This window comes from Barbus barbus (assembly GCF_936440315.1).
Source record: "Barbus barbus genome assembly, chromosome: 16".
NCBI lineage: Eukaryota > Metazoa > Chordata > Actinopteri > Cypriniformes > Cyprinidae > Barbus > Barbus barbus.
In genome coordinates this window covers 23,599,424-23,626,446 of record NC_136744.1, presented here as the reverse complement: position 1 = coordinate 23,626,446, position 27,023 = coordinate 23,599,424, and the positions used below count along the sequence as shown (strand labels likewise).

At 35.7% G+C, this 27,023-nt stretch overlaps 1 pseudogene across 1 annotated transcript in view; it reads left to right on the top strand.

Moving 5' to 3' along the window:
* The window catches only part of LOC306882570 (protein eyes shut homolog), a 219,487-nt pseudogene that overhangs the window by 16,225 nt on the left and 176,239 nt on the right, over positions 1–27,023 (top strand). Inside the window, exons 5-11 of the transcript in view lie at positions 3,115–3,247; positions 4,803–4,962; positions 9,043–9,147; positions 10,972–11,109; positions 11,984–12,147; positions 13,385–13,638; positions 14,082–14,186. The product of the transcript in view is annotated as a protein eyes shut homolog (transcript). The remainder of the gene's footprint in view (positions 1–3,114; positions 3,248–4,802; positions 4,963–9,042; positions 9,148–10,971; positions 11,110–11,983; positions 12,148–13,384; positions 13,639–14,081; positions 14,187–27,023) is intronic.

The window sequence follows — 27,023 nt, the reverse complement described above, 5'->3', positions numbered from 1 at the left end:
TGTTGATGTGCTCCATGACAGAGTTGGTGTAAGTGTCAATGTTAATCTGAGAGTTTGTGGTGGCCTGGGCAGCAAACTCACTCCATTCTGTGAGCTGGAATTGATGTTGAAGAGTGGAGTCAGCACCTTCCAGCCAGATTTTAACAGTCCTTGTTGTAGGTTTCACACGTTTGATGACCGGGGTATACTTGGGGAGCAGGAACAAAGAGAGGTGATCAGACTGACCCAGGTGGGGGAGGGGTGTGACTTTGTAGGCATCACTCACATTAGTATAAACGTGGTCCAATGTTTTATGTCCTCTTGTAGTGCAGGAGACATTTTGATTAAATTTAGGGAGAACAGATCTAAGAGTGCAGTGATTGAAGTCCCCAGCAACAATAAAGGCTCCATCCGGGTGCAGGGTTTGTAGTTTGCTAATAGCAGCACAGAGTTCTTTCATAGCCACGTTAGCATTAGCGTCCGGAGGTACATAAACTGCAGCAGCAACAATGCAAGTAAACTCACGTGGTAGATAGAATGGCCTGCACTTGATAATCAGGAACTCCAGCTCAGCAGAGCAGTAGGTATCAACAATGACAGAGTCTTTGCACCATGATTTATTTACATAAATGCATACTCCACCACCCTTGTTTTTACCAGAGGTTGCTGCTACTCTGTCAGCCCTGAAGAGAGCACGTCCATCCATATGCACCAGTTTCTTTCAAACTTTTTTAAAAATTTATATTGAATGCTTGAAAAAAAACAAACAACAACAAAACAATAACAACTGTCATCGTCAAAAACAATAACAACTGTCATCGCAGTGCATTTTTCAAACTCTGCTGAAGTACCGCGCCATCATGACGTAGAATTTTTGGCGCATGCGCATAAAACTAAAGAGATACTTTGCATGGTTACATGTTATTTCAGGCTTTTAATTTCTGTTCAAGTTCAAGTTGTCCTAATTCATTGTGTAGTTAGACCAAAGACTATTGTTAGACTCATTCATGACTCATTCACCTAACTAAAAGTCAGTCATTTTTTACAGTGCAGTGTAGCCTAGTCTAAAATGAAATGTATTTGAATGCAAATTAATTTTGTTTAGATCTGTTAACCTTTTGCTTGCAATTAAATGTGTTTAAGTGAGAACAACATAATGATATTGAAAGTATTCTGTACACAGATGTAAAAGTACTATTACATACAAATACAGTAATCTCATAAATGACACTGTATATCAAATTATGTTGAAAATTAAACTCATAGCTCATAGCGCAAGAGCTGGTGATGAAAATTTCAACAATAAGTTTTATTGGAGTATACTTTATAAGAAAGCATATTTAAGTTTAGAAGAAAAATACATTTCAAGTGCATTAATGCACATAGTGTATATAGACTAAATACACTTAAAATACATTAACAAATGTAATTTTGAAGAACACTTAAGTTGAAATTAAAATCAATTATTTTGCATGTGCTTTAGTATATTGATAAATATATCAAAATAAGTGTACTTATTTAAAATACAATAAAGTCATAATTATGTAAAATGCATGTTTAAGTAATAATTAATTAGACATTATTATAAAGTGCTTTTTTTAAAAGTGCACTTAAGTATGTTAAGACCTATTGTCATTAAAGTGTACTCTCTTTAAGTACACTTAAGTGGCCTTTAATTTAAATTATATTATCTGCAAGTGCACTTTTTAAAAAGTATACTTTTAATAATTGAAGTACACACTAAGTACACTTTTACTGCAATTAAGCACACTTCTTTTTCACAAAGGTCTCTTTGCACCATGTCTTCTGGGATGCACTTTACATAAATAAATAGTAAGTGAATAGGATTTCACATTGATTTTTGCATTGTCTTGTGACCTCACATGCCTAGAGTCCTGTTATCTAGAAAAATAGCCAGTCAGAAATTTTCTCCTTCTGAACCATTTTGTGCCTTTGGGTTTGATAACATGTCTTTGACGACCAATCATGTATAGTATCTTTTCATAGTTTGTTAATCAAAGATATTCATTTAATTTGAATTTGATCAATTGCTTTGTGATGAATGTCATGTATGCTGTGATTGTGTGTTTCTTCTTGGTGTATGATTTTACTGGCCAGAAATAGAAAAACAGTCTTTAGACACTGAAATGTTCATTAAATTTCCAGAGGTAAGGTTCAATATTAAGGCTGTGCCAGCTTTTGAATTACTTCTTGCTGATAATGAGGGAATCCGCTACAGTTTCGGCTACTTTATGAGTTCTTCCAGTCCTTGGGGGGTTCATAGCTATGTCTTCTCTTGCTCCTGCTCATCTTTCTAGTTTTTATTAGCAAAGATCACTTGAATCAATACATTTGATGGCCCCTCTGACTAAATGACAAACGGAAGATAAGATAGGGATTGAAAGGGGAACAATTAATTAAAAATTTAGAAAAAGCATGACTAGAGGATGATAGTGTGTGTGTGTGTGTGTGTGCAAAGAGAAGGAGAGATAAAAGCAATAGCATTTGGTCACCTGGGAGTCTGTGTTAATAATTGAGTGATCTTGCCTATGGCCCGGTTTCACAGACAGGGCTTAGACTAAACCAGGATTAGGCCATTGTTCAATTCGGAAATGTAAGTCATTTTTATTAGCATGCCTTAGAAAAAACATTACTGGTGTGCATCTCCAGACAAAACAAAGGCACTGATATATTTTAAGATCAGTCAGTGCAAGTTTCTTTCAGTTAAAACAACTCTGACTTACACTTTAGTCTGGGACTAGGCTTAAGCCTTGTCTGTGAAACCGGGGGTATGTGTGACAGAATAAGATCTCTGAAGTCTTATCACAGCAGAAGGAAGGCTAAGATCTGACTAAGGCCAAAGAAACAAGAGGATATTCTCTATTTATGAAGCATGTGTGCCAGAGGTTGAACATTTAAAAGACATGCCTGTCATGCGTTTGCTTAAAGGATCTTTTAATATTCCACAAATGTCACCAAGAAGCGTGATGGTCATTATAAGACACCTGTGATATCTAAAAACAGCAGCAAATTGCTTGCATTTCATCATATCATCGGTGATTGTTACTCTGGGTCATTTTTACTCTTAGAAGTCTAGTTTTATATGTGGCTATGGTTAATGTCATCTTCTTGTAGATGCCGACAAGGTTTTTCCGGAACCTTTTCTGAAAAAAAAAAGAACTGTGAAGAAATAATTGACTTCTGCAAGCTGCTCAATATTAACTGCCTGAATGAGGGATTGTGTCTCAGCCTAATTGGAGGATATAATGTAAGTAACCTACATTTTTGAATGGTTAATTTGTATGATAAAATACATGAATTAATTTCAGATAGTGTACATTTCTTATATTACTCCATTATAGAGAAGGTAAATCAGAAAACTTTGAATAAATGTATATGCTTTGGAAATGCAAGAAATGTTGGGGAAGAAATGAGCTCTCTCTATGTACAATGTATATATTTAGATTTTGTTCCTTTGATTTCCTACCCAAAATGACAATGCAAATAAGCCATCTTAGTGGCTAATGCATGTCTATTCATTTATAAGAGTTCTCAGTCTTGCAGTCACATTATAGCATCCTTGATTTATGCTTGTGTCTCAAGGTTTCAGCCAACCTCTTCTATTTCAATATCATCTTTCTGTCACTCCCATCAACAGATCTGCTCTTTGAGTGATGTCACTGTTATACACTGTCGATTGATGCAGTCGCATCTGTTTTTGTTATGAAGTGCTCTAGAATATGCTCTTCACATGAATTAATTTTCTTCAAGTGCAATTTGTTAAACTATCAAAATTGGTCATTCATATATGGGTATCTGACACAGTCATGCAAAGTGTTTGCATGTATGAATATAAATACTTTTGAAGCAATGAATAACCTATGATTGATCATGATTTGTAAATGAAATGGGGTGGGGGGGGGTGAAAAATAACAGAATTCAGGTTTGGAACATGCAGGTGAATGAACAGTTCATTTTAAATTGAACAGTTTATTTAATCAGAATAGTCAAATGTTTATTTTACAGGTATAAAAAGCACAAAATGAGGCCTGAAAAAATATCTGCATTCTCAAAAATGAAAGGAGAAAATAGTTTTTCAGTTTGTCAGCATTAACTTTGAAAGATGAAGTAAAAGTTCTCTATTTTATATTACAGTAAGCTGATAACGTTTCGGGAAGCTCAAAATGTGTTCTTGAAGACTTCATGGCTGATATATATGACTTTACTTAAAATAACTTGGCGAGGAAAAAAACAACTTGAGAAAACTGCACAGATACTCTTTTGCATTGGAATTTTAAAGCACTCTTTCTCTGCAGAATTTTCTGCTATGTATATAAACACTGGTTATTATAAGAGCTAATTTGGTTAGTGTGCGGTTTGGAGACATCTGGTTGTTTAATTTCTAATCACTGTCCTCCTTAATTAAAACTTTGACATAGTCCAGAAAACAGGCCACATTTCTTCATTAGCAAATTGGTGAAGAATCTGTTTGTCATCAGCAACATTTTTCTTCTTAAACTTCCTTTTCTCCTCCTTATAATTCTTGAACTCTAATATGCTAAATAATTGCCTTCTGAGTAATGATTCTTAGAATTGCCAAGGACTTAATTAGCTAAGAACTCAGATTTAAGGATATTTAGTAAAACTTAATTTGTAGCCAGCAACATACATAAGCCTTTCATCAAAGGCTGGAATGCATGTTTAACCAAACTATAAGAGTATGTTTATTTTAATACACAATTGTAGATGCATTTAGTGTTTTGCTAATAGATTTAATATCCAATAATTAAGGTTAATTACTAAAACATCTTTTTTCTCCACAGTGTCTCTGTGCACCAGGATGGACGGGGGAGTTTTGTCAGTACTTGGATAACGCATGCTTAGCCTATCCAAACAGATGCTTGAACGGAGCTACATGCATCAGTATGAGTCAGCCAACTGCACCCCCGCGCTATATGTGCACCTGTCTCCCTGGATACACAGGTTAAAAGAAAACTATATCAACAAACTCTGGAATATGTTATCCTGATTTATGTTTGAGTTTGCACAGAGTTTGGCAGCAGAAGCTTTTTAAAGCCACACTCAGATTGTTTTTTCTACAGTAGGATTGGAGAGGAGAATTATTGTCACGTTTTCATACTGTGTCAGAGATTGCATAGAACAAAAATTGTTTTCTTATATATCAGCTATATCCATGGAATTATGAATATAGAATATAAAATATATCTGCCAGCAACCATATGTGTTATTCTGGAGACATTTTTGAAGAAGTTTCTTGACACTTAGATTTGAGGACATCAGGACTGAATTTAAAGTCCATCTGAATCCCAATAAAATGACTGAATTTAAAGCAAGGAGGCAAACTGGATACATAATTATATTTTGAATGAAAGAAAAATTCTTGAAATAATGTTTTTCATATTTTAGGTTAATTTCACAGAATCCCCTGCTTTACCAAAACCTCTTTAAGATAGACCCTAACATTGATGTGTAACCAGGGCATTTATATGTTCATATCAATATTTATTTTTAAACGTAGTTTGTTGTAAACAATGTGAACATTTAGTGGAATTGGTTGACCATTTGGATGCATGTTGTTGTTTTTCTGACAGTATTGAACTTTCTTATCCGTAGAGAGGAAAATATTCTAACTATCATATAAAAAAATAGTCGTATTTAGTCAATGATGTAATTATGTTTTGTTACAAAGTTTGTGTTAGGCCCATTCTTGAAATTGCTGTTCAGTAAATTACTCTTCTTGTCATTCAGCATCCTGTGGGTCACGGTCAGTTCTATTCAAATTCCAACTCACGAATTTGAAAAGAAGCCAGTTGTGAATTTTTCCCTAGCCTGAATGACACAGTTTGATGTCCAACATCTATATCATCTGCTGTAATGTGACTCAGAGTGTGTGTTCCACCGAGACGAGTCTCGCTGCCCTGAGGCATCTCTTTACCGTAACTCATCTTTGCACATTGCCCTCCTAACTGGATTATTCTATAATTTGTTTCATCATGCCTGCTAAATGAAGGGCAAATAGAGGTTAGAGAACACTTAATCAGTAAATCTAACTGGGAAAGCAAGATCTTTCATTAGCTTGGCCACCAGCGCATGAGCACAGAATGAACTATTTGCCTAAACAACGCAGAAACAAATAAACAAACAAAACAAATGATTTACTGGATTTCATCAGTCGTGACGTGTTGATCTCGGTGGCATGCATTTACGGTTCAATGGTTTTGCGCAGGAAAATGTGACGTAGTCTTTTATAGGCACTTTACATGAGTTATAGATCATCTGCATTTCATGACACCTATAAACCGTAACATGTTATGAAACCGTATTATTTGAAAAATGCCGTCCCTGAGAGATTTCTTTCAGTACCACGCAGCAGATCTCATATTTTCAGTGGGATAATCGCCAGTGCTTCTGTGTCCTTGTTATCACCTCTCAGTCTCCTTGATGGCTCTATTTCCCATCTTAGCAGATGAAGAAATCCATCTTTCCCCATCCCAATTGTCAGTGACAAGAGGCACCAGGCAATTTCTGCCTCTCAGTGAGCTGTATAATGGATTAGAATACTATTAGGAGAAAACATGTCACAGCTCAAACCTCAATGTTTTATTTAGACATCTCGATGATGCTAACGATATCCCCATCGATTAATGACACCCAGAGACTTAAAAATGACCGTCCCTGTCCCATTTCTCACCATGGTATTGCCAGAAGGCCAATGTGAAATGTCAAGTGCTTTCATTATGATCTTCCCCGAAAAAGTCAGACGACATGTTGAGGGAAGATAATGGGACTTCTCCCACAGCAGAGAAAAGCATTGGTGAAGCAGATCTTGCACTGGATAAGACTTTCAAATCTTTTTTTATACAGCTTGTCTTGCTTTTTCCAAGCAAAGATTTGATTGATTTGATTCCATGTTATGTCACTTGTTATGTAACTGTGTGGATGAACAACATTAATGGAGATCTGCCAGTTAGTTGGGAATATGACCATCAGAACACTTCTTGGTTTGCTGTTGGATACTAGATGCTGTAAATATGAACGCAAAAAATCTGAGATTCAGTGCCATATGCCTATTTATGAAGTTGCCTGAGGTCAACCTAATTAGTAATTTTCAAAAAAAAAGATAGCCTTTACGGCTTGAGAATTACACGGATACGGTACAAAATAGTTAGATTTAAAAATATTACATATTATATTGGTTAGATGTCATTTTCAAAATGTTCTCCGCATATTACAAGAGCTTGTTACCCAGCGATAAGCACTGTTATTCAACGAAATTGATGTTAGATAGTCTTACAGATCCGAAACAAGGATGACGTTTTTGTGGGTGGAACCTATCTGGTGGCAGAAAATTACGGTTTTCAAGTGGCAGTCTATGGAGCTATGGAATAAAAGAATTTAAAAAAAGGTCAATTTGATTTTATATTTCAAAATTCTGACTTTATTCTTGCAATTCCGAGATTATATCTCACAATTCTAATAAGGAAAAACAACTTGTCATTCTCTCTTTTCCCCTCGGCTCTTCTGGCTTTTTTCCCTAAATTTTTGAGTTAAATCAAGTTATAAAGTCCGAATTAGGAGACATAAACTTGCATTTGCAAGAAAAAAAAGTCAGAATTGTGAGATAAAATAAATAAATGTTATGTAAAAATGTTAATAGTAATAGGTTTAAATATGTCATGCTGTAACTGTAGTGCTAAAACAATACGTCCCCTATGAACAGCATATGTGAATATTATGTAGACCTATTGTTTAAATCAAATGTATGCTTTAAAAGTAGAGTAATCATAGCAGTTTCATCCAGTATGTCCATTTAAATGTCTGCGTTTAGCTTCAAATGACGTCTTTGATGACAGTATTCTATAAAAATTATTTGCATTCCGATTTTGACATCAAAAGGCACAAAAATATATTTTTATCTCTTATTCCATGGATTTTACGTATTTACCTCCACTTTTTACCAGTGTTTTTCTGCAACCACTATATGCGTGCAGCTGCAGGTGACGGAACTGGGACGTCTACTCTGAATTGGTCTATAGGTCGACAGGAAGCAAAATTGGTGAGAGATGGGATGGGATCAGGAAAGGTCCATAAGCCATGACTCGAACTCAGAACATCCGGAGCGCAACAGTGCTACATGTCAGCGCACTGCCCAAGAGGCCATTGACGCTGACAAACTAGGATAATTTTGTAACAAAAAAAATGAATGTCTTATTACATAAATCTTGTAAAAACCACAACAACAAAACAAAAAACATACATTTTGGAATATAGTGCATTAGTACTTTTTGAAGTTTGAGAGCAGCATGAGCCCAATGCTATTTTAGAGCTATTTATATACTATTATGGTATGTATTAATGTTTAGAATTTTTTCAGTATTCATTTCAAAATGTGATTTTTAGCTATTTTTATTGCATGCTTTTGTACTTTATGTTGCTAGCTTTATTGATTAGCGTAGTTTTATTTTTATTTCAGTTTTAGTAGTCTTATTACGTAAATTTTTTATTTAACATAAAAAATGACCTTTATTGCAATTAACAAAAACAATGTATAATAGTTTTAATTTTAGGCACCAATAATTACCTAGAAATTCATGCAGGTTCAGAATGACATGAGGGTGAGTTGATGCATTTTTTTTTAGGGTGAACAATTTTTTTTAGTCTGACATCCTTTTCCTGTGCCTCCTCACTTCTTTTTCATTGCCTATTTTCCGCATAAAAGTTGAGTCACACTTATATACTGTCCCTCTCTGGCATCTCTCAAAGTTCCATATGTTGAATCATTTTGCATTCTGTCTGTCTGCATTAACCGTCTGAACTGTGATTCAGTAAACTGCAATCTGAACTGTTGCTGAACGATTTGGCCTCTCTTCTCTGTGACGTGCACCAAACCGTGAGCCATGGGGGGGGGGGGGGGGGGGGGGGGGGCGTAGTTTCCAAATTTGCTTCTAAATCCCAAATGTCAAAAGTGAAGTCAATATCTTCAGCGGAGTCGGAGCGTAAAAGCTTAACTAACACTCCATTCACACCCCTGTCTTCCTGCAGGACACTACTGTGAGGCTGAAGTAAATGAGTGCGATTCCAGTCCCTGTCAGCACCAGGGAACATGCACTGACTTTGTCGGATACTACAAATGTGCCTGTCCTTCAGGTATGAATTTCTCTTACTCCTGAGAATGAGCTTCTTTTTTTTTTTTTTTTTTGACTGGGCCACAAATCCCCACCGTGCCAGCACCAGCGCCTCTGACTGACAGCTGAGCAAATCACTCCCGTTCTCACACTGCCAGAGCTCATTAGTACTGCAGAATTGTGTCAATATTGTGTTATGAAATGCTCTTCCCTTTTGAGGCCACTGCATTGATATGGTTCCCTCTCGTAATTGTTGGTTCTGCTCACTCTTTCTGAGGCATGATTTGCATTCACTGATGCAACCTGATGGCTCACCCTAGAGATTGGCAACTCACTGGCGGGGTTACAAGCATGCTTCTCTGCCAGCTGCTCCCTTCCGCTCGATGAGTAGACGACCCAGAGTCCCAAACGCCCCCTCCCTTAACCTGCCCACGCGTGCTCGCTGCTTAGAGAAAGAGATACAAAAGGGAGAATCATCTGAATGACTTCCTCAAAAAAGGATTGAAGATGTTTTCTCTAAAAAATAAAAAAGCTAGACTGGGCTATTGTGAAATAGTGGACATAATTTAAAAAGATTGTTGTAAATTGGTGGACACAATTTAGCAAAGATTATTTACTCAAAGTATGTGAAATTAAGTAGAATTGAGTGTCAAATATAAAATGTTTAGCAGGGGCAGTCTTTTTTTTTATTATTTCTCTCATTCCGAACCTGTTAGACTTTTGTCAGAAGTTACGGATCATATATCATAAAAGCTATTTTTAAAAGAGGGTTGGTAACCAAACAGTTTGAGGCATTTCTCAAAATATCTTTTATGTTCCACACAAGATAAAAAAAATCTTACAGGCTTGGAACAACAAGAGGGAGAGAAAATGATGACAGAATTACTTTTTGTGTGTGTTTAATGGTATTATATATCAGTTTTTCCCTTTTTAATTGGAACATGAGGCATTCCAGTTTGTTTCAGTTTTTTATTATTTAAATGAATTATTACTTAGGTTGGTGTTGTTGTAAACAAAAGATTGCAAAATATTCAAAAAAATAAAAACAACAGCTGGATGACGCACAGAAGAGTGGAACAGAACATAGGGGTCTCAATGTTTTTTTTTTTTAAGTTGAGTTGTTTTTAACTGAATGTGTAAATAGACCAAGAAATAAAAATATTTGACAGCAGCATTCATTTTTTTGAAAGCTATAGAATTATAAGTGCAGTCATATTAAAACCCTGTCTAAAAGCCTGTTTAAAAATATTAAAGCTAAAAAAGGACAAAAATCTACATAAATTCACCAGTTGACCTCTCTAATCGACTGTAGTCAACCATCCTGACCCATCCTTGATTTCCATAAGTGTGATTTTCCTGCTTAAACCTTTATGTGAATGAATTTTGAAATTATTTTTATGTAAACCAAATGCAAGCAAGCCAGATTTTTTTTCTCTATCTAAAAGCCCTTAAACAAACTAGCCTGGCCTCTTTCTGACCTTTACAATTTTGTTCTTTTCACTTGGGCTGCCTGGCTTTGGGGCTTTGAATAAGCTATCAAAAATTGATTGCCGTTTTCTTTTACTTTCTTTTTTCCAAGAAACAAAGAAGAAAAAAAAAAAAGAAATTTGATTTCCAGCTTGCTTCATGTTCATTGATTGACCTTATTGATTGAGGCACAATGGCATGAGGAGCATATGCAGTGCGTTCTCAAAGGCATTAACAAGAGTGAAGGCGTTTCAGTCTTGTTTAATCTTTTAAATTCTGGTTTTGCACAAGGTTCTTTTAGTTCCCAATCAAGGAAGCAGGGATGCTGAAGTGCAAGTGATTTTTCAGATAGGTTTGTGTTTCTTACCTCCCTTTCCAGGATATACTGGGGTTGACTGTGAGGTTGACGTAAACGCCTGCACGCTTCCAAATGTCACCTGTCCCCCAGGAACGTTCTGTGTGGATTTGCCAGGTGATCAGCTCCATATGTCACACTCAGTGCCCTGACTATCTACAGGTAGGTCAGAAGGGTTCAGCCGCCACTAGCCCAACATAATTCAGATCACTTTCATTGTAATGTGTTTAAGTGTTCTAAGTGTAAATTAGCATATCTGGTTTTAAATGTGCATTAACACCATGGTTACAATAAGTACATTTATTTACAAAATGAATATCAACTGAAGTAACAATAAACTCAAACATACTTGTGTATATAGTCACAAGATTGTATTTTTTTCTGCATAACAAGATGGCTGCTGATCAGAAAATTCTCAAATCAAACCTTAAAGGACTTTGTTGATCAGTTGTGATGTGGCTTCCATGGAATGCAACATACGCATTTGATTTGAAGCAAATCATTCATATTATACCAACAAAGCGTAGTTTTACTTCCAGTCAACTAAACTTATTTCCATTAGGCCAATGACAAGACAGAAAAATAAAATTGAGTCAGATCAAGTATAAACAGTTCTTTAGAATAATGTCAAGGCATATTCATAAGGCATATTTTTCAGTGCATGAACTCATTCAAAATGCATACACCACCCTCTCCCACTTTCCACTTGAAAACAGCAGGTAAAAAATGTTCTTAGCATGCTATAGTCTTTTGAAGATGTGAAGCTGTTTGCATGCTTTGTCACTGAACTGTAAGGCCAATGGCAATTGCATGTCTCTTTTGAACATGCTTGATCATTTTGATTTGTTTTACTTGTGTTGATAATCACCACTAACATAAATTGCAATTAAAATGCATTAGCTTTTCTTCATTAACCAGCATGTTTTATTTAACACTGGGACCAAGCACGTCTGTTTACAAAAGGCCAGAATTACCTTTACATACATATTTAAATAAAGGATTGTTCTGGAATAATGGTTGATTTTCATTTTGACAGCCATGTGCCAATGGAGGACATTGTGTTCTTAACAACATCACCAGTTACAGTTTTGTTTGTGCACCTGGATGGACTGGGCCGACCTGCTTGGTCAACATAAATGAATGTGTCCAGCACAGGTGTCAGAACAGAGCCACCTGCGTGGATGAAGTTGGTGGGTACAGGTGAGTCTGGGTGAATTCATTTTTTTTTTTCTCAGATCTCTTTACGCAAGGTTTATTTAGAGTACAGCAAATGCTCTGCTTAGAACTGAAGTGGATTCAAATATTATTCTGTTTTTTTTTTTTTGTTATATACAAAGATAATTATAAACAAATTAAATGCATTTAAAGTGTCATTATAAATATTAGCATGATATAAAATGCAAATAAAATCAATGAAAATTCTGTAATTATTTGCTCATGTTGGTAATTATTTTCCCTCGTCGTCCCAAATCTGTATGCATTGTTCCTCTGTTGAACGAAAGCTAAACATTTTTTTTTTCCATACACAAACAGTTTATAGTGGCCATGATCTGTCAAGCTCTATAAATGACACAAATAAACATCCTAAAAGTAGTTCATATGACTCTGTTTCAGGTCTTCTGAAACCTTATACTGTAGATTAAGCCTGATAGCTTTGTGATATGAACAGGGTAAAATGAAGTCATTATTCAATGATAACCCTCACCTATGCGGTTGCTCTCAAATAAATATGGCAACTGCTGCTGCTTAAATGACAATAGAATCAAACATTGATTTTTCTTGAAACCAAATGTCATTGCAACAAAATACTGCCATAGGCCATAAATTAGATTTCTAATCTGTAGTGTAGATAATAATCTAAAAACAATTTATTTTATTTTATGGTGTATTGTTTTAAAATTAAGTTGTGTGGGCAACTTTTATTGTTCTTTTATAGTGCCTTTTGGAGTTTGACAGCCCAAGCTCACTGTGTATGGAAAATATCAGTATAAAGATTTTTTTTAAATAATAATCACATTTTTATTTTTTAAAATGTGTTTCATAGATACAATAAAAGCATAGGGATTTGGAACGACATACTGGGTGGTAGGATAACAAAATTTGTATTCCCTTAAAATTAGCATGAGGTTGTCCTATTGTAGTTCATTCTCTCTTCTTTTTTTCAAATATGAGTGATTTAGATGGATTTATTCTTTCAAACAGGGTGCCTCTCTCAGTATAAAATTGAAATTGATATTCTGTTCAGGTTCAGTTGCTGTTTACTCTCTCGTTCTAGAATTAAACCACCCATAGCTGCTAAAACAAATAGCATGTTCCTGTGATAGAAAGCAAAGCAAATTACATTGTCCTCCCCCATGACTCAGCCATGTATTTTCATACCGTGTCCGGCTGTTTTGTTCGCGATTCCATTAAGAGATACTGTATTATGCATTCCAAGTTGCCTTTGCGGTCACGGATATACTAGAGTCCACTGTGAACTTGACATTGACTTCTGCAGTGGGCATCAGTGTTCAGAACACGCCGTCAGTCTGGACCAACAGCACAACTACACCTGTCACTGCATGCTGGGATATGAGGGAACGTTCTGTGAGCTTGAGACAGATGAATGCAAAAGTGCACCATGCGCCAACAGTGCTACTTGCATTGATTTGGTGGCAGGTTACCAATACCTGTGTGCTCCAGGATTTAAGGGTAAGCTAAATGTTTTACTCAGTGGTACTACTGAGGCAGGAAACCATCTCTGGGGTTTTGACAGGCATTGACTTTCAAAATCTAACATAGTTGAATTCCTCAAGATTAAAAAGAAAATGTGGCCATTTAACCTATTTGTGATCCATTTTTTTTTATTATTAAAATTAAAATCTTTATAATTCATTTTTTTTTATTTATATGAACTTGCATTTATTCAGGCTTCTTTCTAATATGTAATGGTCACTTTATTAATTCTCAATAAAGCAATGATTATGCTTTTTCTAATTGAATACCTTGTTTTACTTGGGAATATGTTACATTAAGGAAGTAAAACATTGCAAATAGTTATTTATATTGACTTCAAAAAATTATCACAGAAGTATAACATGATATGATACAGACATCTTGTTATCTATTTGTCTGTGTTAATGTCCATCGTGCAGGTCGAACATGCTCCGAGAATATGAATGAGTGCTGGTCCAGACCCTGCCTTAATTGGGGCACCTGCATTGATCTGGTCAAAGACTACATTTGTATCTGTCTACTCGGTAAGTAAAGTCCAGCACTCTGTTCCAAAACAACAGATACATCCTGAGCCGAAAGCAATTTTGCTACACTATGTATGATTTAAAGAACTTGATATATAGTAAGCATTATGTTGAAAAATGTCATTGTTCTTGGGAAGGAGCCACGGGTCCATATAGGTAATTATTCCCCAGGAACCATTTAGACTTTAGTGAAGATCGTATCTCCACAGCTCACATGCATCTGTAGATGTGAACCGTTATTGAGTCTCAAGAAATATGTCTTGTGTGACTCATGTTCCCTGGTTTCTAGATAATCTACCAGCCCAAGGGGAAGAGAATCCATCAGTGTAAATTTTCTAGTGTTTATTAAAACGGCCTCTCTTTAATTCTCTTAAAAATGATGGTGACAGAAAACAGACCTCCATCTTGTCAGGACAGGTCTCATTAGAGGGCACGATACTTACGGGAGATGGTGTGGTGTTGGAGGCCTTGATCAGGTTAGAACCTTAAAAATTCATTTAGATTTCGGGATTCAACATTCAAGATTGAATCTCAAAATAATAAGTGATGGGAAGCCATTTTCGAGGTCCTGTTCTCAGGAAACAGTGCCTGAAAATCTCAGCATTTCATTTTAAATGGTTACTGTTGATCTTTCCAGAAATCGTATTTTCCCACCTTAGGCCTAGGCATTGCATTATATTATATTATATTATATTATATTATATTATATTATATTATATTATTATATTAATTCCAGAAATGTTGGGACGTTTTTTTAAATTTGAATCAAATGAAAAGTAAAAGACATTCAAGTCACATGAGCCAATATTTTATTCACAATAGAACATAGAGAACACAACAAATGTTTAAACAGAGAAAGTTTACACTTTTACCCACTAAATTGGAAATTTGATGCCTGCTTCAGGTCTCAAAAAAGTTGTCATGGGGGCAACAAAGGACTGAAATGCAAGAAAAGATTCAGCTGGGAGAACATCTAGCAACTAATTAAGTTAATTCACATCAGGCCTGCAACATGATTAGCTATAAAGGGATGTCTTAGAGAGGCAGAGTCTCTCAGAAGTAAAGATGGGCAGAGGCTCTCCAATCTGTGAAAGAGTGAGTAAAAAGATTGTGGAATATGTCAGATTGCAAAGGCTTTGCAAATCTCATCATCTACAGTGCATAACATCATCAAAAGATTCAGAGAAACTGGAGAAATCTCTGTGCGTAAGGGGCAAGGCCGAAGACCTTTGTTGGATGCCTGTGGTCTTCGGGCCCTCAGCCGACATTGCATCACTCATCGGCATGATTCTGTCAGTGACATTACTTGATGGGCCCAAGAATCCAGAAACCACTGTCGGTAAACACAATCTGCCGTCCCATCTGCAGATGCCAACTAAAGCTCTATCATGCAAAAAGGAAGCCACATGTGATCATGGTCCAGAAACGCCGTCTTGTCCTTTGGGCCCAAAAGTGGAAAAGTTTTCTATGGTCAGACGAGTCCAAATTTGACATTCTTGTTGGAAATCACGGACACCGTGTCCTCCGGGCTAAAGAGGAGGGAGACCTTCCAGTGTGTCATCAGCATTTAGTTGAAAAGCCAGCATCTCTAATGGTATGGGGGTGCATAAGTGCATATGGTATGGGCAGCTTGCATGTTTTGGAAGGCACTATGAATGCTGAAGGTATATAAAGGTTTTAGAGCAACATATGCTCCCCTCTAGATGACGTCTATTTCAGCAGGACAATGCTAAACCACATACTGCAGCTTTTACAACAGCATGGCTCCGTAGTTGAAGAGTCCGGGTGCTGAATTGGTCTGCCTGCAGTCCAGATCTTTCACCTATAGAGAACATTTGGTGCATCATTAAACGGAAAATACGTCAAAGATGACCACAAACTCTTCAGCCGCTGGAAACCTATATCAGGCAAGAATGGGACCAAATTCCAACACCAAAACTCCTGAAACTCATAACCTCGATGCCCATACGTCTTCAAACTGTTTTGAAAAGAAGAGGAGATGCTACACCATGGTAAACATGCCCCCGTCCCAACTATTCTGAGACCTGTAGCAGGCATCAAATTTGAAATGAGCTCCTTTTGTGCATAAAATTGTAAAATTTCTCAGTTTAAACATTTGTTATGTTATCTATGTTCTATTGTGAATAAAATATTGGCTCATGTGATTTGAAAGTCTTTTAGTTTTCATTTTATTACAATTTAAAAACTTCCCTAACATTTCTGGAATTATATTATTGGTTAACATTTAATTTTATTTTAATATTTATTAAGTGCGACAAATATCATATTATATGAGCACAAAATACGATGTACATTGCCTGCAATATGTATTTTTTATATTAGCAGTAGGTCATGGGATAGAAATCCTGAGAATATGCAAGAACTTAATATAACACATTTTTAGGAGTGCCATAACAAAGAACAACGAATTCCAAAACAGTGCTGTAGAACTTTGTCGAAACAAGAACACACACACACACACACACCTATTAACAGGACAGCACATTCCGGAGAAATATGCTCTTTTCACTATCTGTGGCCGTAAAATTAATTAACGACCATCACCGTGCCCAAGCATCCTGCTCTGATCTCCTTAACGTCTCCAAGAGACCTCTAAAACGAAGGATATATGTGTGGAAAAATCTGGACGTATTCCAGAACAGGACTTTACTGTGGCTTTTTTATCACTTAAACATAATTCAGCCAGAAACAGGACAAAGACCACTGGATCTGGACACGACCTCCTGACTGCTTAACATGTAATTCAATGATTGTATCAACCAGTAGAGACATTTTTATGATGAGACTGGACGTTGAAGTCTCACAGATACATGCCCAACGGGACACTCATGACCCCGGACAGCTCCCCCTTTCGTCCTCCTCACATTCCAAAGGAAGCGCGCCTTTTCTTATTAACAGACAAAGAGACTCAAGTCTTTTGCTTGAGTATTTCAAAAAGGACAAATTATAATTGTTGCTGCTATTGAAGCAATATACTCAAAAGCAATATATACAATATATATTCAGGTTGTATTTCATGAAATGAAATTAAGCTTGCTGTGTTATTGGAATCTATGGTATTGTTGTAATCTTTTGATGTCTAATTTTTCCCGATCACTATTGTTTAGTTTCACATGCTTGGTGTGATTATTTAGAATTTAGGATCGTTTAATCTATGCCTTAACCGCGTAATAGATAAAATTGATATATGTACTTTGGGTATGCAAAATACTTGGTGTTACTTATTGTCAGCAATAATCTGGTGTAGATGAAAATTGACCTTTCTCATCATAATGTATGATTAAAACACTTAGACATAGGAATCTGCTAGGATATGCTCTTTATTTTATTAATTAATGCAGCAAAGGATTTATGCACGGAAAACTCCGGACTCCGCCCTACAGAAACACTTGTGATTGGATCAAACAGCAAAAGGGGCAGACTGACATCAGCCCGTTAAAAGACAGACACCCAACTTTGGTGCCTGTGCTCTCTTTGCTTGCTCGCACGCTGTTTGAAACTTTGGCTCCTGCTCTGATCACGCTGTTAAGCGCTTCCAGCCATTAACATCTGGCCGAGCATTGAACAACTATCAAGACTTAGTCAAACTTCTAAAGAAACTTTAACATCTGAAGCCGTAAGAACTGAAACCGACTTCCTAAGAGCGTCATCACGTCACAAAGAAACCAACCAATCGCAAGAGGGCATCCCCAGTGACATCACGCAACAGCGATTTCAGCAGCCAATCCGCACCCGGGGTTCCCTCAACCAGGAAAGGAACGGAAACTCAATTTAAAGCAAGTAAAATCAAACAATTCTTCACAATGCTGCTGGAAACTGGTTGCATTCATCTTTAAGTGTAAAGATAGTAAAGTTCCTTGCTTGTGACTCCCTCAGGTTGAAGTTAGAGCGTTCTTGAAAATGAACAGTAGAACCTTAAACTCTCTTCATCTCAAAACAATTCATTGCAATGTGTGTGTTTGTGTGTTATGTATTATGTTTTGTGTTATTGTAGCTTAGTAGTGTCGTAGAGTAGCATATAAACTTTGAATTTATTAAGAAATCTTTGTCTGGTGCTATGTGATTTTCAAGTCTTAAAAAATTTGCCAAAGATCACGTTACCTCTGCTCAAAATTACCTAATCAATTGTGTTATTATCGTGGCCACGGGAATAATCTGAATTGTTAAAACATACTGGTTTTTAATGCTTGCTGGACAAGTCGTTAATGAGGTATTGTTAATAAGGTATAAATTGGACGCTTTGATTAATATCGATTAATCATGTAAATATCGAATCTTGAGAATAGATTCCCTAAAAGCTAAATTAAAATAAGGGCTAATCCTTTACAGTGCTGCTCAATGTCATTTAGTAAAAACCTTAACATAAATGCAGATTATAAAATGTGCCACGCTCTCAATCATGCACATTTTTCATCTCAGTCCTGTCTACTGGGCCGCTGATGTGCAACAAGTTGGGTGAACTGAGTGGGCTTCCTGGCAAGAATGGAGCCGGTTTTAGTCTCTGCATCCTCCTACAAAGCTGACAAGTATGCATATTGCATATCAGGAAATTATGGGAAATAATTGCTGTCTCAATAATCCCTTGGCAAGTGTTTGAATCAGAGCCCTCATGAAAATAAAAGGATATAAGCTGCCACCACACTGTGGATACGAATGATATCTAGACAAGGGGTATTCATGAGAGTATGGTGATTTGATGACGTTATTTGATGGTAAGGGTTACTCACAGTACCAAGAACAACTTCAGATGCACATAATGGCAGATTATATTCCTACCAACATTTTCAGTAAGGACACACGAGTATCCTGTTCATGATATTACAGTGTGATCATACCAAAGCGTCGTTTGCATGATGTTCTGAACCATTACTCTCAGAGTTTTCCCATGCATTAGTGAATAGATGGCATTATTATCATCTTGTTCTTGAATGCACTACATCTAAAACATTGAATATTCATGTTCATATAATTTTTGTGTGTCTCTTCTCTGAGTGCAGTGTGGCATTTTATTACTGGCATCCTCTGTGAACTGCAATGTCAGGTCTTCCGTTTAATTATTTCACATCTATATTCTCTTGGCATGCCGGCTCGCCCCTGAGAGCGAACGTGTTCTCATTACCCTCACGGTTCAGAAGACCAATAAATACAAATACTTGTTCTTATAATCCTTCAGCAGACCTGTATGTGTATGGAGCTATGCATGTAATTATATTTTAATGGGCTTTGTCATCCAGTGTGGTTTAAATGTAGGTCTTTCAGAATACTGGCTTGATAGGTGAGTTGCTTGTAGACTATATACTGAATTCTTTTGCAAACCGCATTTCAAGTCACTGAAACGTGTCTGTCTTATATTGTACTTAAATATCAAGGAAGTTCATCTTAAAGGTACATAGTGAATGTAGTGATTTTTATCAAGGTGTTCACACAAATAATAAACTGCTTTCAACATTGATAGTGAATGTTTCTTTAGCAGCAAATCAGCATAGTAGGACCATTTCTTAAGAATGTGACACTGAAGACAAAAATTGTGCTTTTTTATGTTTTATATATTATTAAAACTATATATAATATATAATACATATATATTGTTTCAGCTTTTTAATCAAATAAATGCAGTTTTGTTGAGCAGAAGAGACTTCTTTTAAAAACATGAAGAAGTCTTGCATACTTCAAAGTGTTGAACTGTAATATATATTTTTAATAAAAAGACAGTTTTAGCACCCTCTCCTGAGTGTCCTTACTCTCAAGTAGAATTGCAAAGTCTACATGAATCATTTTTATTTTTCAATGATGCTGACAGGCCTATCTATTCATGTTTAAACTTATGAGCAATACTTGTGTGAGATGACACTCTAAGAAAGTGTGGTCGATAAACTTGCATGGCCGTGCCGCTGTGCACACTCAGCAGGTATGCATGAAATGTGTATTCTTTTTTTATTTAGGTTTTTGGAATGAAACACTAATGAGTATGAGTACATGGGTACAGTATACTTGCATGCCTAGAACTAACATGTCATCCTTTATATTTGGCCCTCCAGTGAATTTTTAGTTTTCCAAACATCTTTAGTACTCAATGTGGAAGAACCTGGTAGAGACTGCAGTCTTGAGCTATTTGAAGAGAAGACACTAGTGGAGGTGATTCATTGTGGGATTTGGTTGTGCACCTAGTGTTCAGAATATCTTTTTTTTTCAAAAGCGAAAATCTAAATTTGCTTCTATTTTAAAGCTCTATCTCACTGGCTGCAACAGAACAGGTGGTGGGCTGTAGTTTGGACACCCTTGAGGTAGGCTTTTCGAATAAGAAAAAAAATAAAGTAGGTATTGTTTTGAGTGTGTCATGGTACTTGGGTGCTTTGTGGGAGTGAGAATAGCTCGCAGCCCTGGAATGTGTCAGAAATCCCATTTGGAAAAGGCAGCACTGTATGTGTGACATTCCTTCATGCTACATTAACTTCTCGGTGAATTGCACGCACAATTGGTTGTTAAATACCGCTTACGTGGTTTGGCAGAAGTACTGGCTGTCCATTAATGACTCTTTTCCAAACATGTGGCTGTTGAAGAGATTGTTAGGTTGATTTATGCATTCGCACGCTTAGGATTTATAATGATTTTCAGAACACTGACAGTGGGTCTTGTACCTGTGATAGTGCTTGTCTTTTTTTATCTAATCCAACTTCACTTCAGATGAGTCATGAGTAAGGATTCAAGTAGGAGAAACCTAAGCTAGATCATCAGCACAGAAGGGTACATTTTTTTCTGGGGTGTTTCTGTCAGACCCTCAAGGTGTGTTTAGTCTCCCATTTCCTCCCCTTTGATAACGATCGTATGCATTAGAACATAATAAGATGGCCAATGGGTTGAAGCTGAATTTAAGATATTGACACTCATTGTCAGGAGAGGTTATTAAGACTGTAATTTGTTTAATTATTGGCACCATGCATCAGTTGGCCTCGTTTCCAGCAGGTATTGATCAAATATTAGTTACTGCATGTAGGTGTGTTTTATTTATAACAAAGGTTATCGACATGCTCGTCTATCAGCTGCATGTGGACAGTGTATCTGCATCAGCAGACAAATGTGATATAGATCAGCACAACAGGGCTTTATGTGCAGATTCAGTCTATTAGCATACAAGCCAGCAGGTAGTCTGCCAGAGGGATCGATGGCTTCATAAATCTGAGTCAGAAAGGACGTCTTCTGCACACAAAACATATAAAAGCCATTAACATCCTCTGGAAATGTGCCGTTTTACAGCTCTGCTAACAAGCTTTAAGAAATCTGTCAAAGTGCTGCCTAAAATGGGAGAAGTGTAATATTTTTCAGTTTGGCATTGCTTTAGAAAAAAAAGTGAAATGCATCTCTGGGAGTCTTAATCTGTCCTGATTTCAGGCTTCTGAGGGAAGGTTTGCTCAAGGGACCTGGACCTTGCTGAACTACAGCCGAGCCAGAAACACAGTGAAATGTGGAGAGGCAGAAAATAGAAAGAATATCACCTGCAAATGTGAGGAAGGTCAGTTTAGATGTTCAGAACAATACTCGCATGATTCTATTCTATTCTATTAGCGTATTATTATTATTATATTATATTACACTACCATTTGGAAGTTTGGGGTCAGAAAGATTTTTACAGTAAAAGTAGTAATATTTTGATAATCATTTTCTATTTTAATATTTTTAATGTTGTATTTTTGTGATGCAAAGCTGATATTTCAGCAGTCATTACTCCAGTTGTCAGTATCTCATGATCCTTCAGAAATCATTCCATATGCCGATTTGGTACACAAAAAACATTTCTTCTTATCAGTGTTGAAAACAGTTTTTGCGGCTTAATTGTAAAAAAAAAAATCTTGATTCTTTGAATAGAAAATTTAAAAAGGACAGCATTTAAAAAATAATAAAAATCTTTCATAACAATGTAACTTTAACTTTCAATCAATTTAATGCATCCTTGCTAAATAAAAGTTAATTCAAAAATAAATTGCATTATACTGTATTATTCATTGAGTAATCCCTTAAACAAGGATCATTTTAAACATTCCGTTCATTTTGGTAGATGAGTAAAGCATTGACTAGACATTACAAAACGTCGATTTAGAAGTCTGTATATCGTTTCTTTTTTCATATCATTGAACATCATTGGTTTTCAGTTGACAGCAAGTCATTTTGTAATAGAGTTTGTCAGTCTGTCTGAGGCAGATTAGGGGCTGTTCACACAGGAGGCATTTTTGCATTCTGTCTGCACTTTTTTTTATTTCTTTTCTTGGTCTGTGTGTGCATATGTGAGAGATTGAATTCTTTGGACACTCGGTCTAGCTGTTTTTTGTACCTGGTACATTTAAATAACATACATGAATAGAGCAAAATAGTTGGGTTCCAGAATTCATTTTCAAAAACCATGTTGTGGTAACAAACCTTTTAACACCGATTTACATTTTGTGGTGACAAATTTCAACTTTACCAAGCCTCAAGCCTCAAGTTCATAGTCTTCCTTTCTCATAAGATTGTGTAATGTTGAATTTTCATGAACTGCAGTGTTTTTGGTTTTATGTCAGTGTTTTATGATACTATATAGTATTATATTTGTTTTAACTGTATACATTTGAAATTTAAATAATATTCATGAAAAATGTGATGAAATTCAAAGAATATAAAGCATTATTCAGCTAAAAAGAATGGAATAAATAAAATCAGAAGTTGTTGTAAAGTATAAGGTTAGAAGTACTGTGTTAAAGCTTTTAATAACACCAATTGAATCACCACAAACATTACTTATAGTTAAAAATATTAACTATAAGTAATATTACACTTACACTTATTCTAAGTTAGATCCACTATTGTATGTTGTTTTTACATATCATAAAGTAGCTTAAAATAATATTTTTCCCCCATTTTTTTTTTTTTTTTTTTTTTTTTTTACAGCACTTCAAGTTAAGCCATTCCAAGAAAAGAAAAAGACACAAATATTTTGTTATATAGGTCTATCATAATGTGTGCGGTAGAGGGTTGAAAAAAAATCATGTTTAATTTCACTTTGGGGTACTAATATGAATCCTTTAAGGAGAGATAAGTTACCAAGATGTACATCCAATGGTACTGTCCCAATTTTGTACTTAATAATATCAAAGATAGTGAACAAGAGTGAACTTTTATTAAAGCTAAAAGTAAACAAATCTGAAAAAAGGCAAAATATGTAATAATTTAAATCATCTCTAAGCTGGTTTGTTGAAGGCTTGGAACTCTTCATGAATTTTAAAAAAGCTTATGGGGAAAATAAATAGGGTAAAATACTTCCAGTGCTAAGATACTAAAACACAAAACCTTCACGCTGTGTACGCTGCGTTCTTGGTTTGAATGTTCTTATAAATGTCATTTTACCAGATAGGAAATTATTAGAAGCTGTTGTCAGAATCTCCCAACCTCCTTTATATTAATGGCAAAAGAGTCAAACACATTATATCTCTTGACTGTCTGAGCTGCCTGCACCACATTGGTGTTTTCTACAAGTGCCTGAGATTAAAGAGCTGAGCTACCTTGCATCATTATTCTACACAGCAAGTAAGGATTTCATTTGTGGCTGATGATTTTACAACGTTTAATACCACTATATCAGTAAGCACATCTTCATTAGTCTACCTCCACTTGTTCCTGACATGTCTAAATGAGAGATTGCCAATGATGTCCTATGCAAATGAGAAGCTCATACACACTTATTCAAGCACAACTTTCATAGATGTTTCTTGCCACGGTGATGTTTTAGCGGAAGACATAAATGCATTACTTTTGCCGAAATTACATCACTTTAAATTATTTTACATTGCATGATTAGGTCATTTTAAAACAACTTAAAGACCGTGTGGATTTGAAGTGACTGGCTTCATAACATATCAGCTGAAGGCTGTTTGCCTAAAATTTCACTTGTGTGACAATTCAGTGTGTGAATAGAGCCAGAGACAGTATGAGGGGGAGTAGACGGACCACTTAAGGGAAAATGAATGGAAGAAATCGTCATTCTTAACATGGCAGCTATAGGAATGGGAGTTGTGAGCAGTGTTAGTTTAATATTATTGATATACTTTTATAGTTCTTATTACAGTTTAAATACGCTTTTTCATTTTCCATTTTTTTGTGTGTGTGTGGTTATATTCCTTGTTTATATTACAATCTAGCTTTACTTTATTGTCATTTTAGTTTTAGTTTTATTTTACTAACTTTCAGTTAGTAATTTTAGTGTTTAAACATTTTGTTCCTCATGCAACATTCTTATTTTTATTTTTTAAATTGCAGATTGTATTGCTGATTTGACATGTATGATTGAAATGTAATCTTTGACAAACAGGATTTTAGGCTTTCAAGAATGTAGTAGGACGTGGTTTTAAGAAGAAATTGGAAAAAATGTGTTTCATTTCATTTCATCAGTATCTTAATAATACCAATCCCAAATGTGAAATTATCTTTAAAATATAACAAAGAAAAAAAATTACTTCTTGGACTTGGAAATTACTAAAGATAAAGATGGATTTTTACATCAATTTTTTTAGAAAGCCCACAGACAGAAATACCATCCTCTAAACGTTTTCACCCTTCCAAGTTGATAAATAATATACCTTTAGGGCAGTTTCAAAGATTACGTAGGATTTGTGATAAAGAGCAAGATTTTGAAAATAAAGCTAAGAGTAAAGAAAAACTATTTTTAAATAGCTTTTTGAATAGTTTAAAACTTGTACCCTCTAAGATACGGGCAAAAAATATGACAAGGGACAATTTGTTACAAAGACAAATAAGAGTAGAAAAATTGGGGTATTCTACATAGTGATGAATTGCTGAGAAACATATTTTCAGATCCTCCAATGATTAGTTTTAGAAAATGCACAACCTTAGTTTGCATTGGAGAGTTTTTAGACTTTTTGGATGTAGCCATTTGATAACAAAGGCTTTTTAATTCACAACAGTGCCATGGTCATTCGGAAGTATTTTTAATATATATGTAGTAGGAGCATAGAAAAGTTACCCACAACCAGGATGGCCACCGAGTTGGCTATTTTGCCTCAAAGGGACAGTTCACCCAAAAATGAAAATTTTGTCATTAATTACTTACAAACATTCTAAACCTGTAAGACCTTCATTCACAAATTAAGATATTTTTGATGAATTCCGAGAGCTCTCTGACATTCCCATAGACAGCAAGGATTCTTTTTGTGCGCAAAGAAAACCAAAATAACGACTAACAATTTGAGAGTATCACATAAATAAACAATATATGCAATGTATGTACGCGGATAGGTTGTTTACGTTCAGATCATAGCGTAAACAATGTATCCGCGTACAAACGTTATAGTCTTTATTTTTGTTTTCTCTGCACACAAAAAGTATTCTCATAGCTTCGTAAAATTACGGTTGAAACACTGATGTCACATGGATTATTTTAACAATGTCCTACTACGTTTCTGAGCCTTGATCGTGTATGGATCCTTGCTCTCTATGGGAGGGTCAGAGAGCTCTCGGAATTCATCAAAAATATCTTACTTTGTGTTCCGAAGATGAACGAAGGTCTTACAGGTTTGGAACGACATGAGGGTGAGTAATTAAAGACAGAATTTTCATTTTTGGGTGAACTATCCCTTTAAAAGGACTTTGATAAAGCATCTTAAATCAGTTGTATTGTCATTTCCCTACATTAAATCAGATGGCTTTCCAGAGAAACCATCTACCCTCATCTGCAAAAGCGTAAACCTGAGGGTGAACCTTCTTACACAATGTGTATCTAAAACACACTGACAATAATGAAGGGTCCCTCTGGCTGTTCAGTAATCCCTCATATCCAGAGCCGCGGTGACCGCGTTGTTAGGTTGCTCAGTCATGACAGATCTCTAGGTGGAACTGACAAAGTCCTCCCTGTATAACATGCTGGGTCTCCTGCAGAGCTCTAATGGGATCACATTTATTCATGGTTAAAGAAGATACAGGAAGGTTTTTAACCATGAGCACTCTCTGTCTGACTTGCTAATGGTTGTTGCTATGGGATTCCGTGGCAGAGCGCACCATTATGGTTGTGCTAGTTACCAAGCGTGTTACATTTGGTTTAATGCTAGTGTTTATTTACTTGCAGCTAGCAATAGTGACGACTTTGTGTAGCACACCACTCTTGTTTTTGTTATGAAAAACCAACAAATGTGTAAATCTATTGAAATTTATATTGTTTTGTATTGTTTATATTATTTTTTGTTTATAATTTCAGGTAAAGTTTTGGTTTATTTAACTGGTTTGCACTCCATCTATTCTGCCATGTGCCTTATGTCACTTTATCTATCTTTTTTTTTTTTTTTTTTTTCTACAATGTTCTCAGATTGATAAGCTCTTTTTGCACTACAAATATATCTGCACAGTTTTGTTTTTATTTAACTGGTTTGCACTATCTGCCATGCGCCTTATGCCACTTTATCTATTTCTTTATTTTTTTTCTACAATGTCCTTACTTGTATAGCTATAGAGTTGTATGTACATATGTTTAAACCGTATTATCTGTATTTGAACGTGTTTAATGTTAACTGTTTACACCAAGGGTCTGAGAGTAACGCAATTTCAATTTTCTGTATGTATGTGCTGTACATGTGGAAGAATTGACAATAAAGCAGACTTGACTTCACTTGACTTGACTAAAGTTTTTCACGCACACACTTATGCTGTATTTATTTAATCAAATACAGTAAAAAATTATCTAATCTAATTTGATGTTTTATAAAGTAATTTATTCCTTGGCAAAGCTAAATTTTCAGCATCCATTCGGAAATCATTCAAATATGCTCATTTGGTGCTAAA